At 42.0% G+C, this 11087-nt stretch overlaps 1 long non-coding RNA gene across 3 annotated transcripts; it reads right to left on the reverse strand.

Annotated features, from left to right (window-relative positions):
- Positions 1-530: 530 nt before the first annotated feature.
- Positions 531-10309, reverse strand: LOC136286364 (uncharacterized). 3 transcript variants are annotated; one of them, XR_010719871.1, is made up of 3 exons: positions 9852-10024; positions 3919-4063; positions 531-2141 (listed from the first exon to the last, which is right to left on the reverse strand). It is a non-coding gene; the product is annotated as an uncharacterized lncRNA (long non-coding RNA). The 3 variants fall into 3 exon arrangements; XR_010719870.1 differs by lacking the exon at positions 9852-10024 and adding an exon at positions 4978-5600; XR_010719869.1 differs by lacking the exon at positions 9852-10024 and adding an exon at positions 10153-10309 and having other exon boundaries at positions 532-2141.
- Between the last annotated feature and the right edge of the window lie 778 nt (positions 10310-11087).

Below are 11087 nucleotides of genomic sequence, written 5' to 3' on the forward strand. Positions count from 1 at the left end.
AAAATAAACTCAGGATATCTTTCTGAGGAATATCAGTGTTCCCTAGCACCCTCCTTGCAGCAGTAACGAGTACAGCAAAAGACCAAACCCCCCCTTATTATATATCAAATTAGACCTTGACTGAATTCATCACGAAAAAGAAGATGGGAAGAAACAAACACATGCAGAAACCTGCCACTGTCATCTCCACAAGAAAACCCCATTAATCCCCCCCAACCTGATAAAAGACATTCCCTTTGGTGTTGTGGACAGCCAACTGCCCGGGGTCCCCTGACAGTAACGAACAGATGCTCCAAGGAAGACACAACAGGTGTGACATGAAAAGAGCAGCATGCACTTGGTCCAGCAAAGATCCCTCCATGAGGTTACCAAACAAGCCCCCACTGGTACCACACCTCAGAAATACTGCTTTTGCAGTACCCATGGTTTTGTGGCAGCCAGCCATCTCTAAAAATGCCTAATCAAGATTAATTCAGACCCTCCCCCAAAAACCCCAGGAAAAACATTATCTTACCTGGGGAGCTTGGTACAAAAGAGCAGAGAAAAGGATCTCTGGCAAACGTGGAGATTGATTTCAAAACACTAGGGAAAAAAATGTACCTCCTGTATTTTTGAATCTCTTTAATAACTGTCAGACCTGTAAAAATATTCAGTTAGAACAACTGTAATCAAAATAATATACTGTGTGGTTTTGTCATCTTGTTTGTGGATTCTTTTCCGCGCCCAAAATAGCACAGGCTTGGTTTTAGGTAGAGAAACTTTTCTTTTTGCAATTTATTTTTCCTCTGAAGAAAATGTGCTTTCAAATTATATGCAGGATGGATTAATGAATTTGAAGCAGTTTGCAGGCTGTTAGGGGTGAAAAGGGAGAGTTTGTGGCATTGGGGCCAGATGTGCTCACATTCACCCCAGCAGCCATGACCACAGACTGGGAGGAACCCGGCAGGAGCTGTTGTAGCCAAGGGAGATTTTGTCAGAGCAAGAAGCTTGCTGGGGAAGGGAGGAGCAAGACAAAATCACCAGCAAGGCTGGTCTGTGGGATGAGGATCACGGCAGGAGGGAGAGCGGGAATCTTTGGTTGGTGGCAAAGCACCAAGGCACAGGAGAAGAGCACTTTAGTGCTGCATACATCCAAATGAATGTATTGAGCAGCCCTCGACCACCCTCTGAGCTGTTATGCCATATTTACTTGGGGAAGTGATCTGCTGGGGATATAAATTGTATGAATGTCAGAGTTGTGCCAGGGAATGTGTGAGCCAGAGGCAAGACATGCCAAGCAAACTCCCAGATCTTCCGGGGAGTGGCACACTGTACAAGTGCCAGGAGAGGCTTCATTTACAGCCAAGGTGAAGGTATGTCAGTCTAGCTTGTTACCCAAAACCTGTAGGAAAAGTCTACCCTGAGTTTGTGTCCAGATGCTGAGGATTAGGTTTGGTGTCACAGACCAAGTGCCTATGCACCAAGAACTTAAAGGCTTCATCAGAAAGACAACTGCGCTTTTCTCATCACCAGCTAGCAGTAGGAGATGGAGAAAACAAGAAGTTCAGAGAGTCAGAGAGTTTCTTCATCAGTGCTGAGCAGCTGTAGCATAGACTGGATTGACAGACAGATATAAGCTTGGAATTTGGGACATTTTGAGAACTTCCTGCCTGAACATCAACCAAAGCTCTAGATGGACACCTCCAAATCTCCACTCTGTCTTATAAATTGCTTCTTAAAAAAACCCTACCCCATGTGCTTTCTGACAGTTGCAGGATACAGTACAGATCTTTCTACATCCCATGAGACTATCTATGGATCTCATCTGTAGTAGTGATTTTTACTACTTCTTTTTCTTCAGCCAAATTTTGAAACTAGATGGGCTTCATTCTTCTTCTGTTACCCTCCTTCTTTTCTGTTTTCACAGTAAGCGGAACATTTTCTTCAGCAGGTTTTTTCCCCAAAATCTTGTCCCTCCACCTATTCTCCTTAGAAAGGCACCTAATCTCTACTTTTGAGTTCTGAGCTTTCCTTGTGCACACCATCTTCTCTGAATAACTGGTTTAATCCATAGCCCAGCAAGTCTTCCTGTGCGCTGTTGTCTCCATACAACTTTTTGCATTTGCAGGCATGAGCTGTAACCAGCTCTGGTGACAGTTTTCCTGTAAAAGAAGAAAAATGACATTGTAAAATCTGAAGCTGATCAACAAACCTGTTGGTGAAGCTCAGAGCAACTCGCAGCATTCTGAAGTTAGTCTACTGGTATTATTGCTGCTCACATGCTACTTATTGTATCATAGAGATCATCTGGTTACAGTCTAGTTACATTCTTAATCAGCCAGCCCAGAAGTCTGCCAAGTTTGAAAAAAACAAAATAGTTTAACTGAGAAGTGAGACATTAACTATTTGAGAGATATTATCGTCTATAAACTTGGTAGTCTTGTTCAGGAGTTTAACCTTTTTCTCATTGAAACATCCTTTTCAAGTTAAGTAATACAAAAAAGAGAACCCAAAAGTTGGGAGAAAAAAAAAAGTGCCTGCCCTATGAGACCTTAGGCCTGGATATTTTTTCTTCAAAAATCTTTCTTTGGGGCTTAGGTTTCAAAGTCTGCCCTAGATAAATTACAAGAAAGATTGGTTTGGTAACTCTGGCACTAGCTTGCAAATATGATCTCAGCCCCATTTTCAGCCTCAGATTTTTCCACATGGCCACAGGGAAATCATATGGACATTTGTCTGAGAGCTCTGTCCCTACAGAGCCTTTCCCTGCAGGACTGGGTGTAGATGTCAATTTGCTGCTAACCTTTAAACGACTGTAAAACTGTAACTTGGCCACACTGCAAGTACTCCCACTAATTTTATACTTCCTGGGGCTTATCTATTATGCAAAACCAGTCAGGTTTCACAAGCTGGATGTTGTGTAGAAGAGCAGCTTTTATCACAGCCCAGTACTATACATGTGTAGTCTTCGTTTTGACATCAGCTTAATTGTGTACTGTTTAGATAATTGACCAGAGAAGAACTACAAAAATTCCCAAGCTAGATAAGTTATCCATCTTGTGGAAGAATCTGACAGAAAAGACATAGGAGGCAAGGCATTTTTCTTTGTTTCTCCAGCTAAGCTAATTTGTAAAATATAAAACTCTCACATGTTTTTTTGGAGTAATACAGACCCTGTGGGACAGTTGTAAAACTCCATATAAGAACATTATAAAACCATTGCAATGTACTATTTGAAATGTGCATATAGATGTAAAAAGTATATTTTGCTTAATTCTAGTTAGCATCTCTTAAACTAGATTCAGTAGCTCCCACACACAACAGCTGGGTCTTCAAAATGTCAGGTAGCTGACAAGGGGGCATGATAAGAATCCACAAGTGTTTCAGGAGTATAAATATCAAAGCAAGAGATTCTCCAGTCACGATGGAAAGGAGTAAATACTAATTAGTTTTGTTACAACTATTGACAGGAGCACATCCCAACAGCCTGGTTGAACTTCTTGGATGAAGAAACAGCCAGCCAGTAACTGGCTCACACCAGGGTATATCTGAGACCTCATTTCTAAATCGGACAGAATTCTTAGACCGGTTAAGTTACAGGAATTGATGCTGAGCCAGGAGAGCAACGGAAATACAAAGATAGTAACAGACTCCAGAGATCATGGGAGGAAGAAAGGTGTTCAGGGCCAAAAGGAGGAAGAAGAGGCAGGGCCAAGAGAATCGAGTAGTTCTCTAAGAAATTAAACAAACAAGGTGGGGATGGATTGATTGTTTTCATAGACTTAAGCTCCTTGTCTCCTAAAATCTCCCCTGCCGTTACAACCTCAGGTTCTCTTCCAAGGCCCACTGTATATAGGGCACATGCTATGCTCAATCAAAAATCTTTGAGCCCACTCCATCAGGCTGGCAGCTCAGCCGCTGTGTGAGGGCTGCACCCACCTGCCTCCTCCTCAGCACAGGCATTTCTTTACGTGCTTTGTCCTCCGTACAGCTGCACTTCTTCACAGACCTTATTTATCTTGAGATTTCAGCTCATCTTTCAAATTCGCTTGAAACCCAGTCCCAAAGTTTTTCGGGGGAATTCCTGAATGTACAGACAGATAAACAACGCAGTCTCACAAACCGAACTTCAAAGGCAACCAGGGTAAAAAACGCCAGGTTTTAATTTCTGATCCTGTTCGTGCTAAATGTTGTCTACCACTTTGGCAGCAATATGTGGCCCTGAGATCTTCCTTCAATATCCTATCAAGGATATAAAATAAATTCTGATAAATGTAGTCAGTGTAAAATAAAGTGAGTTGAAATTGGTTGCTGGGATGCAAAACTGAAGCTGACAGGCAGTTGTGAGGAAACTTGCAAGAAAATGCTTATTTTATGTATTTCTTTGGGGCTTAGCAGCCTGGAGCTGTCAAGATGGTTTTGCACATGCTCGGCAGCAAAAACAAGGGAACTGAGCAATTTTACCAGTAGAAAATATAAATTCCTACTGCATTAAGCAAAGCTTCAAGATTAGAAATGCTATTAATGCCTTTAACTTGAATAAAGTTACTTTAGTATGTATTTAGGGGGCTAAGTTTTCCTTGTAAAACTACATTTTGAATTTCTTTAGTAGCCTGTTGTGATGATTTTGCCAAGGGCTTGTGGAAATCTAAGTAAAATATATTAATAAATTTACCTCCATCCATAGTTCTGTAGAACTGTTTAGATACCAGTAAGTGATTAATGAGATTTTTTTACTCTAGAAATGAAAAAGAACCACCTCATAAAATGGCCTTTTGAAGTGCTGGCTCATTTTATTTTTAACTTCAAATTATTATCTGATAAACAATTCACTGTATTAATAATTCCTTGGATTACCTTGTAGACATATAGGTCCAATGTTACCCAATGACCCTTTTAATGGCAAACGTTTAGAGTGAGAGTTTAGAAGTTGTTGTGTATCCTATAGGAGTTATGCTGTTTCATTTCTTAGGTCCTCCACAAATCTTCAGAACATACCCTATGAGACTTGCACCTTAGCATTTTTTTCTAGTCCCTTCAACTCCAACAACTATGTTCGACTCCTAAAGAATGCAAAGAAAATAAATAATTTATCTTTAAAAAATAAGAGACAAACTCAGGATAAATGCATGCAAGATAAGAAGCTCTGAAATTAAGTGGCACAATTGATTTGAACCAAGACATTATGGAGCCTTTCTCCTGACAAGCAACATTAAAATAACATTAGCTAGTAAGAACAAATAAATAAAAAATAAGTCCAAAAATAAATCAAAGTAGGTATAATAGGATGATGTTAGTCTCAAGTTTGCTTCAAGACATCCTGTCTCTTCTGGCAACACTTTTTAAGTGTTATCCCGCTCACTCATAGTGGAAATGAATACATGAAGAGTTCCCAAATCCCAATGGCTATTGTTTGCAAAGAGCAAAGAACTGTATTCATCTATAAATGAACAGGATTACTCTGGATTCAGTAATTCAGCCCTGTGTGAAGGACTGGGATAAGACTGAGGCACAGTTAATTTATCTGTGCCATGCTAAGTTCACTCAGAGGACTCAGGTGCAGTCAGTGCTCCCAGAGGAGCAGGTGCCCAGCCACCTTCACACATCCCGGAGCACAGCATGCCCATTCTGGCACCATCCCTCTTGATTCCTGCAGGGAGAAATGGTGAAGGAAATAGATGAGATGGGCTCTGCATCTTTGGAAGACATGCAAATACCTCAGCATTAGGCAATCAGATAGGAATGAGAATATAATAAAATCATAATGTATAAACCATGTATATTCTACTTGCAGGCCTCTGTCTAGCCAAGTGTTTTCAAACATTCATATTAAATCTCCTTCTTGTTGCTGACGGTGGGGATATTTCATTTGGTTTCTTCAAAGTTCTGATGACTGCAGCAGCATCCCTAAAACAGTTGCTCCCTAGCTGCATCTCAAAATAGTCTGATTAATCAACCTTACTCATGAGTGATGAACTTTGTTCTTACACGCAACTTTTGGGTTCATATCTCATATTGTAAGATCAGTGCAGGTACAGAAACAAAGTGGATTTTTCCAGAGAAAACAGATACACCCAAAGCAAAGGCATGATGCTTTTTTCAAAATGAGCTCTCAACAACTCAAGAATTTGCACACTTTTACAGTGTCACAAATGTACTTGAACACTACAATGAAAGGAAATAAATGAGATTCAGAACCTATACAAACATACAAACATGCATACATGTATGTGACAGCCTCACCACCCAGACCTCTCAAACCCTCCTTTCAGTTAATGGATTCTTGAAAGTCATTGCAGCCCTGTAAATATAGCCAATTCCTGATGCTTTCCCCCATCTCACACACTGAGGGTCAGAAATAAAGTTCTTTAGAGTAAATTCAGTTCTAACCTCTCTGCAAACTTAGAGTCTTTCATAAGTTTCAGGAGCTTTCTCTAAACAAGGAAGACCAGCATCTAGCTTCCTTTCTCAGAAAGGTCAGAAGGAAGCAAAGAGCACTGCTGATTTATCTTCATCACTTGGTGACAGCTTCTGTGAAGGCAGTTGCCATTTCACATTACTTTTTTTTCAGAATCAGGGAAGGTGGTAACCTACAATTCATCATTTCTATGCCATTTATTTGTTGGGTATCCTGTCCTCCTTGGATACTTGTCACTGTTGACAAGATGTTTGCAAATATTTTAAAATTATTTTGGTGGAAAATATATTCGCATTGTACTGACAGGTGAATTGGAGGATTACCTGTAGGGACACTTTAAACTGTGCACTAACTCTGTAATATATATACCTAAATCCATCCATATACAAATTCATTTGAGGATTTAAATTCAAGGTAAAGGATTACTTATGCAGGACTCACTGATACATTAATTCTTTGGCTAAATTCGTAAATTTTACTAAAAAAACTAGACTACAAACAGACAGATGAGGAGATTATAGAATGTTTGATGAGGCAGAGAGAAAGGCCTTGTGAGATCCAGCAGCTCCAACTACTTTCCACTCAGTGATGGAAAATAGTAGCATTATCCACAATTCATGTTTTATCACTGGCACCAGACAGAGAGTCAGAATCTGACTCATTTTAGAACACTGGGGATGGGGGAGGGAACAAAAAAGAAAAGAATACTCTAAATGCACGCATCCTTCACTAAAGCCTTTCAGGTGGGTCAACCTACAAGAGTGTCCTCAGGAGGAGGGGTATATGTTGTTCCAAAAGCACAATCAGACTACAAAGGAGGTGAACAAAAGATCTCATTCCCTTGTGCAAAGCTTTAAGTTTGGCTTGCAAATCACAGGCAGTGGCCAAGGAAAGAAATAATGATAGGTACGATATATTTCTAAAAATGTCAATAAATGTTTTATTCCAGAAAGGTTGTGATAATCAAAGGATCTCACTTTTGCTAAGTGGGAGGAAGGAAATTCAAAACCCTACAGAAGCACACAAAGGCTGCATAAAAATACACCCATATGCATATGATCATGTAGCCTGAGAATCAGCACAGAAAGGTGTGTAACAAAATCACAACAGTCAGGATTTTAAGAAAGCAGCTTTTGGGAATGTAGCTCTTAACAGTAGGAGAACACACAACAAAGTTGCCAGCTCTTCTTTTCTTCCCTCTGCAGGCTGTAAATTTGCAGAATCATCTCCTGGTCTCTGGGGAAATGCCCTTTACTAGGCTGCCTTTCCTAATTTTCCTGTTCCCAGGGAAAAAAAAAACCCAAAACAAAACCAAACACAAAAAAACCAAAAAACAAACAAACAAACAAAAAACAACAAAAAACTCCCCAAAAAAACGCAAAAAACACCAACACAAAGACTAACCAACAGTAATTCAGAATATCTCCATATTCTAGCAGCAGCCTGGCTAGCACCAAGAGTCACCACCACTGAGTCTTCCAGTCCTGACAGCATTCACCCACTTGTAAGAGCTATTCCTATGGATTTCCTGGGTTGTTGTTCCAGGCCTATGTGAGGGCAACCCCCAAAAATCCTGCCATCCTCTTATATTGTGGGGATAACCCGACCTTGTACTTGTCTGCTTTTAATTAATTACGTTTAAGCACAAGAAAGAATAACTAAGCACTTGTGGAGAAAGGATGGGAGGGAAAAAGAACTCAAAGCTGTTTCAGAGGGGAAATAAAAGATATCTGGAGTGATTTTCTCCCCTCCCAATCCCTACATTTCTTCTTCTCATGTAAGAAAGCAAAGTAAGAATGAGTGTAAATAAACAGGCACATATGTACTTTCGTATGCAAATGTTTCTAACTCTACAAATGAGTTTTTGCTGCTGGCTGCCGCCTGACAGTCTGAGATAGTGAAAGTGCAAGTCATCGAACAAAAAGCTGTGAGGAAAGCAACAGAGAAAATGCATCTGAAGAACAGGAAAGCTGCTTAAAGCCTAGGTTTTAAAGAGACCGAGTTCCTTGCTCAAAACTGCAATAAGCAAGACAAAATAGAGCATTCCGCAATGGGGGAAAAGTGCAGGAAATGTAAGAATAGAAGACAGCAGGCGAGTATCTGTTTAAGAGACAGCATATGCAAAGGTGAGTAATGTCTAATTCCTTGGATCTGTTTCAAATGGCAGCATTCATGAAATCCAGAGGAGTGGAAATGGTGTTTGGCAAAAATAGCCCACTTAAAGGGGAAAGAGTGAAGCGTCTATTGACACATTGGGCTGTTAGTAAACAAAAACTGTGGTTAGGGGCAATTAGGGTGTTGCAGGAGTTGTTCCGTTCACTCCAAAACCAAAAATAATGGAAAGGACAGAATGGAAAGGCTGATGTTTTCCTTCCAAAAAACTATTAATGCTGCCTACAGCATTGCAGCCTACTTCACACGGGGTTCCCCTATATTTCCTGGAAATATCAAAAAGCAATACACACTTGTGCTTCGTCTAATGCAGGCTCCAGTCTGGGTTCTTTATGCACTTTTAAGGATTATAATTTTTCCTGTATCAGTTAATTTTTCATCATGTTACCAGAAAATATTCATGTATCTCTGAAAACGTATGCTCTATATTTGGGTGGTTGCCATTTCAATGAGACTTTTCTACAAAATAAGGGTTTTTAGCTTATGTTAAAAATGAACTCTGTAACATAACTTGAAACAAGTTGCAGCAAATGCTGTGCCATCATACCATCTGTGTTCAAGTACAGCTCTAAAGCTCTCCTCCTATTGCTTCCTAAAGTGGAAAATAATGGTAAAAAATAAAAACAGATAAAATGAAGCATTGTGTATTGGAATACATTATGAACCTGAGGCTTACAATGTTTGCTTCAAAACCCCCCCTCTGTACCTGTATACTCCAACAAAGCATCGTTTGGAAACCGAAGAGGAGGGTTATATTCTTCACATTTAAATTAAGCAACAGCGATATTCTCACCTGACACAGCTAGTAAATTCTGGTGAGCTTCACTCTACACAATATTGCCTCTTTTGCTTTTCTTAGCTCTTTTCACAAGCCTTCCAACAATATTCCATAGGAACATGAGTGAAATTCATTAAACCTTGGAGTTAATTGAAGGAACTAGAAGTGATGAGAAATATTTTTTTAAATATCCTACTGTTAAATTAATGTCTAAGATAACAGAGGTTGATGGGCAAAACTTACATGGAGTACAATATACATTATGACAAACCCCAACATACATCTTAGGCCACGAGGAAGGGTAGTAAGAAATCCAGAAACAAACCCTGCAGGTAAAATGATACCATGGAAGAACTAACTGCTCTTTATATGATACAATGAAAAAGAGCCTAGTTCTAAGAAAGTCCACTTTGCCGTGAAGATCTCAAAGTAGCACCTTACTGATACTCAGTCAAAACACATGATCACTGTTTTGAAGATGAAAGTGACCCCTGTCCTGTTCACCTCATCTCACTCTCAGGACTACAGTCACTTTGTCACCGAAGGGGGCAAGGAAAACAAGGACCACGCTGGGAAGCTGTCCTGGAAGTCCCTGGAAAAGACAGAGAGAGGCGTGTCGGCGAGAGCAGGAGGCAGCGCTCTTGCGGGAGAACCTGTAGATGCTGTTTTCTCTGGTACCGAACCAACCTGCTCCCGGCCACTCCAGAGCACAAATACATCCATTACTTCCTCCTGCTTTCCCAGAAGCAAGCACCTCATTCTTCCTACGCTACTCCCTCACTCTGCCCCACCAACAGACTCTTACGAGGGTAGACGTAAATACAGGCCCGTCCTGCGGCGGGGCTCTTCCCGCGGGAGCTGTTCCCGACCATCAGCGGAGCGAGTCCGGGTGAGCCGGCGGGAGCCGCCCAGGGCGCCGCTGCCGCTCCGCTGCCGCTCCGCTCCCGCTGCGGCCGCAGAGCCGGGATACGGCCCCGGGCACGTGACCTCAGCCGCAGCCTTTCCGTGAGGTTTGCACCGAGCAGGAACAGGGCGGGGAGCTCGCCGGGGTCTCCCGCAGGCAGGGGAGCAGCCTGCAGCAATTCCCCGGGAGGGAATCCCCCTCCCACTCTGGAGAGGCTCCTGGCCCATGGCACTGCCAGATACAACGTGAATCTAGAAGAGAACCTGTAGCCTACCTGACCCTTTTGAAAAAATATATCGAGGTGCTTTCTCCATCTTATTGTTCTCCATTTTATTTCTAATCCTGTGAGACAGTGCTGATCCCAGGAGAAAGTGCTGATCTCCCAGCCTAGGAGAAAGCAGGAGAGGTCAGGACACTGCATACTTGAGACAGGGATGCAAGCTGGGGCATGCTGTTCAGAAAGGGGACAAGTGAATGCCGACTTCGAAGACCTTTAGGAAACAGAGTGGGTTTTTTCAGAAAATGAAAAAGCATTTCCAGCAACAGCAATGTTTATTAATACTCTTCCTACTGCTGTCAGCACGTTCTCATCAACGTTTAGGTGGTGCTGTCCGAAATGCCCGCTTGCCTTTCCAAGGGAGAGGCTTCCAGAGGGACCGTCCTGCGCCTGCAGAGCCGCTGAGCGCCCATCCGCCAGCCCCGGGAGGGTCTCGCAGGGCCCTGCCGCCATCCCCGGGCTCCCATCCTCTTCTGCACCTCTCGTTTCTAACCCCCAGGATGTGTCGCGCCCCCGGTGCAGGATGAGGCTCCGGGGCGCGGTTCGATGCGGAGCCGTC

Source organism: Chamaea fasciata, unplaced genomic scaffold (assembly GCF_029207755.1).
Source record: "Chamaea fasciata isolate MVZ Bird 193981 ecotype frontalis unplaced genomic scaffold, bChaFas1.0.hap1 SCAF_1, whole genome shotgun sequence".
In the NCBI taxonomy this organism is placed as follows: domain Eukaryota; kingdom Metazoa; phylum Chordata; class Aves; order Passeriformes; family Sylviidae; genus Chamaea; species Chamaea fasciata.